We start from the raw sequence: 8,841 nt of genomic DNA, 5'->3' as shown, positions 1-8,841 counted from the left end.
TGTACCTTGGGTTTAGCTTTCCACGCTTCCCAAAACGTATCATGCCTTTCCAGGGTGAGACCTTCAGCAGGACGCGGTCACCAACCTGGAACTCCAAAGGTTTTCGTCTCTTATCGGCGGAGCTCTTTTGTCTATCTCGAGAGGCTTTCAGTCGTTCCCAGATTTGTACAATCTTCTTCGTTGTCTCTCGGATGATCTCAGGACCAGTAAGAGTGCTGTCGGGGACTTGACCCCTGGCTAGCTGCGTGTCACCCACCTCAGCCCAGCACAGAGGGGATCTGCACTTACGGCCATAGAGGGCTTCAAACGTCGCATCCTTGATGCTGGTATGGTAGCTGTTGTTGTAGGAAAATTCAACCAAAGGAAGGTAAGTGTCCCATGACGTGCCGAAGTCGATGACGCAGGCTCTCAACATGTATTCAAAGGTCTGAATTGTTCTCTCACTCTGTCCATCAGTTTGTGGATGATTAGTCGTGCTCATATCCAACTTAGTTCCAAGAGCTCTCTATAGTGACTGCCAGAATCTCGATGTGAACCTGCTATCTCGATCGGAGATAATGGATACAGGTACACCATGAAGGTGAAATATCTCTTGAATGTAGATCCGTGTGAGTCTCTCCATCTTGAAGCTTTCTTTGATTGGCAGGAAGTGGGCGGACTTCGTCAACCGATCGACAATTACCCAGATGGCATCGTGCCCACTCGGAGATCTGGGTAACTTGGTGATAAAATCCATGGTTATCCCTTCCCACTTCCACTCAGGTAATTCCGGCTGCTGAAGTAAACCTGAGGGCTTTTGATACTCTACTTTTACCTTGGCACAAGTCAGGCACTTGCCCACGAAAGTAGCAATTTCCGCTTTCATGTTTGGCCACCAATAGAGCCGTTTGAGATCCAGATACATCTTATCCGAACCTGGGTGGACGGAGTATTTAGTCTTGTGAGCTTCGTTCATGACAACTTCTCTGTAACCACCGAACTTTGGGGTCCAGATCCGGCTCATGAAGTAGTACACTCCGTTTCCCTTGAGCTCCAAGTTCTTGTCCATTCCTCGCAGTGACTCATTTGCCACGTTCTCTGCTTTCAAAGCTTCCACCTGAGCTTCTCTGATTTGCGTGGACAAATGGGAATGGATGCTCATTGTTAGTGCCTTCACCTTACGTCCTGAATACTCCTTTCGGCTGAGGGCATCTGCTACCACATTGGCCTTGCCGGGATGGTAACGAATGTCGCACTCGTAGTCACTGAGTAGCTCTACCCATCGTCGCTGCCTCATGTTTAACTCCTTCTAATCAAAGATGTGCTGCAAGCTCTTATGGTCGGTGAAGATAGTGCACTTTGTTCCGTAGAGATAACGTCTCCAGATCTTTAATGCAAAGACCACTGCTCCCAACTCTAAATCGTGAGTTGTGTAATTGACTTCGTGTGTTTTCAACTGCCTCGAGGCATAGGCGATAACCTTTCCTCGTTGCATGAGCACACAGCCTAGGCCCTGATTGGATGCATCACAGTAGACAACGAAGTCCTCCGTCCCTTCGGGCAGGGACAAGATAGGTGCACTGCACATGGCCTGCTTCAATATTTGAAATGCAGTGTCTTGCTTGGCTCCCCAACTGAAGGTTACCCCCTTCTGCGTCAGGGTAGTTAAAGGCTTAGCGATTCTGGAGAAGTTCTGGATGAACCTGCGATAATAGCCCGTGAGACCCAAGAATTGCCGGATTTCTATGGGTGTCTTTGGTGCAGACTAATTCTCAATCGCTTTGATCTTAGAAGGGTCCACGTGTATTCCTTCCTTGCTAATCACGTGTCCTAGAAAATTTACTTTCCTGATCCAGAACTCACACTTTGCAAATTTCGCATATAGTTTTTCTGCCCTTAATGTTTCCAACACCTGCCTTAAGTGCTGTTTATGATCATTCTCACTCCGCGAAAAGACAAGTATATCATCGATGAACACAATCACAAACTTGTCTAAGAAAGGGCGGCACACCCGATTCATCAGGTCCATGAATACTGCCGGTGCGTTGGTTAGACCAAGCATTACTACGAACTCGTAGTGTCCATAGCGAGTTCGGAATGCTGTTTTGGGCACATCATTCTCATGAACTCGCAACTGATGGTACCCTGATCTTAGATCTATCTTTGAGAAATAACTGGCTCCCTGAAGTTGGTCGAAGAGGTCGTCGATTCTGGGTAAGGCATATCGGTTCTTGATGGTAAGCTTGTTCAGCTCTCGGTAGTCAATGCACATCCGAAAGGATCCATCTTTCTTTTTCACGAATAAGATCAGAGATCCCCAGGATGAGGAACTCGGCCTTATGAATCCTTTGTTGATCAACTCATTGAGCTGACTGGATAATTCTTGCATTTCCGCTGGCGCTAAACGTTAAGGAGATTTAGCTACAGGCGTAGCTCCGGGGATTAAATCGATACGAAACTCGACTTGGCGCTCGGGAGGAATTCCTGGTAGATCTTCAGGGAAGACATCAGGGAAGTTGCAGACTTTGGGAAGACTCTCGAGGTCTTTAACTTTTTGCGTTTCGTCGACAACATGAGCTAGGAATGCATGACACTCCTTCCGCAGATACTTCTGAGCTTTGATGCACGAGATGATACGAAGGTTCAAGCTAAGCTTATCTCCGTAAATCATAAGGGTTTCGCCAGAGGGAAGATTGAGATGGATAGCATTCTCGAAGCAAAGAATATCAGCACGATTGGAGCTTAACCAGTCCATGCCGATAATGACGTCGAAACTTTTGATGGACACATGCATAAGGTCGATGGGAAAAGAATAATTGTCTAGAGTAAGAGTACAACCGATGAATATGTCGTTAGTGCTCTCTTTCTTTCCGTTAGCCATCTCGACGGTAAATGTTTCGGTTAGAGGTTGGGATTTATGTTTTATTAGATGCTTGAATGCATGACTCACAAAACTCCTCTCCGCACCAGAATCGAAAAAAATGCATGCATAAGAGTTGTCAAGGAGGAACGTACCCGTAACAATGGTAGGATCAGCAACTGCTTCCTCCTGGCCCATCACCAGAACTCTTCCTGCATTGCCACCTATTACTGCTTCGGGACAATCTCTCTTGAAGTGCCCAACCTCTCCACAGCCATAACAGGCTTGGCCAACACCCGCTCCAGGAGCCTGATTGGTTGGTTGGATTGATCCTTTGCAGAATCGAGCTGTGTGTCCTTTCTTGCCATAGCTGGTGCACGACATCTCCCAGCACTGTCCCTGATGATGGTAGTTGCACTTGTTGCACAGAGGTAGTTTTCCAGCATAGCGACTGGGGTTTGTTGGATTAACGGGGACTGCAGTAGGAGTAGTAGCAGGGGTAGTAGCAGCGTGGACTACCACTATTTGGTTTTTCTTGGAGGGCTCCTGAGAGGACTGGCCCTTGTGCTTGTTCCAAAAGTTCTTCTTCCCACTACTCCCCTTCTGTGGTGCAGGAGCAGACGTCACCTCATCAAGATCGACTCCATGATCGATCAGAGTTTGTGCCAGATCCTTGGCGCTTTCAAAAGTAATCGGTCTAGCAGCCAAGACATTCCCTTTTGTTGGTTGCGTCAGTCCCCAAATGTACATCTCGATTTTCTTGCTTTCCAGGGTGACCATGCCCGGACAGAGGAGAGCCAGATCACAGAATCTAGCAGTGTAGGCAGGGATGTCGGAACCGTTCATCTTCAAGTTCCAGAGTTCGTGCTCCAACTTTTTCACTTCGCCCCTCGGGCAGTACTCCGCGAGCATGAGCTCCTTCAGTCTTTCCCAGCCCATGGCATTAGCCACTGGCAGGGTTAGGGTTTTGACTCGACCATTCCACCAAGTCAAGGCTCTGTCGGTGAAGGTGCAGGCGGCGAACTTCACATTGTTTGCTTCAGAACAGACGCAAATTTAGAAGATGGATTCGATCTTCTCGAACCATCGAGTCAGGGCGATGACACCTCCATTTCCGTCGAAGGACTTGGGTTTTGCAGTAATGAAGTCCTTGTAGGAACACTCTTTTTGATGTCCCTGACTTCCACCTTGTCTCTGTGGGTCGGTTCCACCTCCAGTCCCACCAGCGTTCACTTGTGCCAATGCTGCAGTCACGGCGGCTCTAACTACAGCCTGGAACATGACGGGATCGAATTGAGGACGTGGTGGTGGTGGCGGAGTGTCGTTGTTCCTTCTGATGGGTCTTGGTCGAGGAGGCATCTTGCTCTGGAAATAATCCGAAAGAAGAGGATTGTAAGTCCTCGATATATATATATATATATATATATATATATATATATATATATATATATATATATATATATATATATATATATATATATATATATATATATATAACAAGATATATCTCATCCTGATAATAAAAGTACACTACCGAGCGATAAGCACAGAAAGGTTACTAACGCAAGTAAGTTATCGCTTAAGGGAGAAGAGGTAGCAACGCTTAGAGTGAATCTGTATACTGAGTTTGGCTCTAGCGAAAATAATCCTATAGTATTTTATGTGAGATGATTTTTGGTAAGTTATAGGCCTGCTGTAACACCACAGTCACTCCCAAGCACATGTTGGTCATGTCTCGACTGAATATAGTTGATCAGGCTATATTCACCCTAGACATGATTACATAACTGCCCAGGTTTAACCGTAGCATTCCAACATCCAAACACTTTTTGTTTTGCTCTACTAGTGACACGAATTCTGTTATGTATGCATGCTCGTATACTTTTTATAAAAATACTTATATTTTTGAAAGTATACTTTTAGCGTAGAGCACTTAGGCCCCTTAGTGTTTATAGTTGTATACCACGTAAGGTTCGGTATACTAGTTCGCTATAAACTAGGGCTCTGATACCAATCTGTCACACCCCAAAACCAGAATGGCAGAAACATTCTGGGGTGGAGGACGTCATGTATAGTATCACAACCAATGAATAACAGCAATCATAGCAACACAACCATTACAGTGAATACTTAAATAAAATGTTTACATCAGTTTGAAACTTTGTCTGAAACTTCGTTTGAATTACATCAAATAGCTTTGTATAGTATAAACATAAAACTCTTATTTCTCCAGTTCCTCAAAATCCAACAAGTACCTGTCTACTGATTTCCTGAGAATACAAGCAGTTTGAAAGAATATCAGCATAAAGCTGGTGAGTTCATAAGTGGTGGTTTGTAGTGAAAATCGTTTATGAGTCCGTAAAATGTTTGTATTGTTCCAAGAAAATCCGATATTTTCTTTAGTGAAAATGTAGTATTATCAGTTCTGTAATAAACCATGAATATCTGTATACTTCCAAGAAAATCCGATATTTTCTTTAGTGAAAATGTAGCGTTATCGATTTCGTATAAAACCCTGAATGTTCGTTACTGAAAACTGAAGTGGTATGCGAAAATACTACTTCATGTGACTAGCTAAAGCTAATCATGAAGTATAAATATTTCGTATGTAAAGCCATAGCATAATTGGTTCTGTTTGAAAACCCTGGCTTGGCTAGTATACGTAGTGTGTTTTAGTTCTATTTAGTATAAATAAAACCATTGAAGAGTGTCAGATTGTAAACTAAAGGTGATTTATACATATTGTGAGTCGTATAACCATGCTTGATATGACTAGTGACCTTTCCAACGTTCTTTAGGCGTCGAGTGAAATGACATTTGTACATCCCAGGCGTGCCCGCCTAACTGTAGCTAGCAGTTCAGATGTGGGATTGTCAGTCCCGAATAGATCTATTCACAAATGTCACGCTCTCCCTCCAGGAGACTCTGGTTATACAATGGTAGGATTTATCCCTGTACACCTAAGGGTACAGTAGTGAAGTAGCGCCTCACAGTATCGTACAATCTAGTTTACATGTAGTGTAGTAGCGTTTTATCGTAGTGAAAATCCGTATGTATACCGTATGTAGTGAATGTTACAGTTATGAATACCGTGATAATGTAGTGATGTAAACTGTAAACTATTTCTGAATTAGTGTATACGTTTAGTAGTGAAAGTTTCCGTACTTGTTATGTTTTAGGAAAAATCCCAAACTATACCGATTATAGTTTGCATGTATAGTGAATAGCGTGTCCGGAAAACTATGCAATTTTAGTGAAAACGCCCCTTATGCTCAACACAGTACAAAAGGGTTAAAGTATGAGATTTGCATAAGTTTTGGAAACATTTACGTTTAGCTTGTATTCCCCCCTAAAAACATTAAAAATACAGAAAATGTAGGGGTATGAACTCACAGTTGTGGCGTGAACGCGTTGACTAAAATGAAGATCCTCGAGTTGTTGCACGTGACACTTAACGAAATCCTATTATCAAATAAATACATATATGTATCTAAATTAGCGATTTCGTTAAATAACGTGTTAGAGGAACTCTTGTATTCGGTTGAGGAATGTTACCGGCACTTGATCGAATCGATGAAAGTGGGTTTTCAGCCAAAAGCACCACTTAAAAGGTGTTTACGGCCGTGAACAAGAGTTTACGGTCGATTGGTAGTTTACGGCCGTGAACAGGGTTTACGGCTGTGAACTGGTGTTTACGGTTTCTGAAGGTTCAGTGAGTTTACGGCCGTAAACTCAAGAACAGAGTTTACGGTCTTTGAAGGCTCGGACCGTAAACTCAAGAACAGAGTTTACGGTTTCTGAAGGTGGACCGTAAACTCAACACTGGTGCTGAATTCGAAGAGATAAGCGCTCTAAGTGCTCTGAGACGTTCTGATGTGACTCCAAACGGGGTTTCTCGATGATTTCCGAAGTTTGAAGGCGTTTTCAGGTGTTTACGGTCAAGGTTCTTAGAGAGAGAAGGAGAGAGTTTTTGGCCAGAAATGTTCTAATAAAGGTGGAGGTCTCGTATTTATAGGGGTGTTGTGGTCGATGGTGGGGTCCACTTTTTACTGACCGTAAACGGGTTTACGGCCGTAACCTCACTTAGACCGGAAATGTTTGATTTTTCGAGATAAACGGGTTTCCGCACGATTTTTGGTTCCGACACGCAAATAATTTAATTATATATAACTAGATTATTTTCTAAACCAAGAAGTTTGACGGAAAAGTTAACGAATTCGAAATTTTATTAACGAAATCGCGTAACGGAAACGGACAAAGTTTCGGGTTGTCACAGAAGATGGTGCTGATTCTGGATCTGAAATCTTCTCTTGAAGTCCTCCCTCTTCCTCTTCTTCACCCAACTTCAAACACAAAAGATAACTTAAGGAAATGGCACCGAAATACTCACAATGCTCAAGGGTGGCGGTTTAGGGCTTTCTGGACGTTACGAGAGTGATAAGGGAGGCCACAAGGGTGTTATGTTTCTTTAAATAGGGGGAAAAACCCTAAAATTAGGGTTTCCATCAGACAGCTCCTACTCGCCGAGTCGGTCTTCCGACTCGGCGAGTAGGTCACTTAGTTCCCCGACCCGGAGTCGATCCTACTCGACGAGTTCAGCCTCCAACTCGTCGAGTCCAAGGGTAAAACATGAAGTTTGAATTGAATTAAATGCATACCTGAGACCGGGTGTTACAACTCTCCCCCACTTGTCTTTGACTTTGCCCTCAAAGTCTGCTGTCTCTGAAAAGAACTCTGGGTAGTGCTGTCTCATTTCCTCCTCGGGCTCCCACGTCCACTCCGAGCATTTGCGGGGCTGCCACTGCACTTTCACTAACCCTACTCTCTTGTTTCTCAGCTCTTTCGTCTTGCGATCTAAAATCACCACGGGTCTCTCGATGCAGTTTAGGTCGTCGTCAATCTGAATGTCCTCAAGGGGTACCACTGCTGAATCATCAACTAAGCACTTCCACAACTGAGAAAAGTGGAACGTGCTGTGGATCTGGCTGAGCTCTGCTGGAAGATCTAACCGATAGGCAACCTGACCTACCCGGGCCATAACCCTGAACGGACCAATGAACCTGGGTCCCAGCTTGCCCCGCGTCCGAAACCTGATAACACCCTTCCAGGGTGACACTTTCAGGAGGACCATATCGCCCACCTGAAATTCCAAGTCCGATCGCCGCTTGTCGGCGTAACTCTTCTGCCGACTTTGAGCAGTTTGGAGCCTGCTCCGGACTTGCTGAATCCACTCCGTAGTCTTGATTACCACCTCTGTACTCCCCATGACTCGCTGACCGACCTCACCCTAACAGATTGGGGTCCTACACTTCCTCCCGTAGAGCATCTCGAAGGGAGGCCGGTCTATACTGAAGTGATATTTGTTGTTATACGAGAATTCCGCTTACGAAAGATACGTATCCCAACTGCCACCGAAGTCTAGCACACATGCCCGAAGCATGTCCTCGAGAGTCTGAATCGTCCTCTCGCTCTGTACGTCCGTCTGAGGGTGGAAAGCGGTGCTGAAATGGAGACGAGTACCCATCTCGTCGTGAAACCGCTTCCAAAACCTGGAAGTAAACCGGACATCTCGGTCTGACACCACCGAGACAGGCACTCCATGATGTGTCACTACCTCTCGCACATAAATCTCGGCCGAGATGCTCTCCTGGATCGGTATAAAATGGGCGCTCTTGGTCAACCGATCCACGATGACCCATATAGATTCAACCCCACGTGCGGTCCTGGGAAGCTTAGTAATGAAGTCCATAGTGATATCCTCCCATTTCCACACGGGAATGTCTAACCGATGCATCTTGCCGTGGGGCCTCTGGTGCTCTGCCTTGACCTTCCTGCAGGTCAGGCATCTCTCCACATACCAAGCTACGTCCCGCTTCATGGAGGGCCACCAGTAGTCGGGTCGAAAATCTCTGTACATCTTCGTCACCCCTAGATAGATGGAGAATCGAGACTTGTGGGCCTCATCCATCAACACCTGACGTACTTCGCCCTAGTACGGTACC

This window comes from Lactuca virosa, chromosome 3 (genome assembly GCF_052849685.1).
Source record: "Lactuca virosa cultivar CGN04683 chromosome 3, Lactuca_virosa_CGN04683_v6, whole genome shotgun sequence".
Lineage (NCBI taxonomy): Eukaryota > Viridiplantae > Streptophyta > Magnoliopsida > Asterales > Asteraceae > Lactuca > Lactuca virosa.
The sequence above is the reverse complement of the archived record's forward strand: the minus strand, read 5'-3'. Positions refer to the sequence as shown.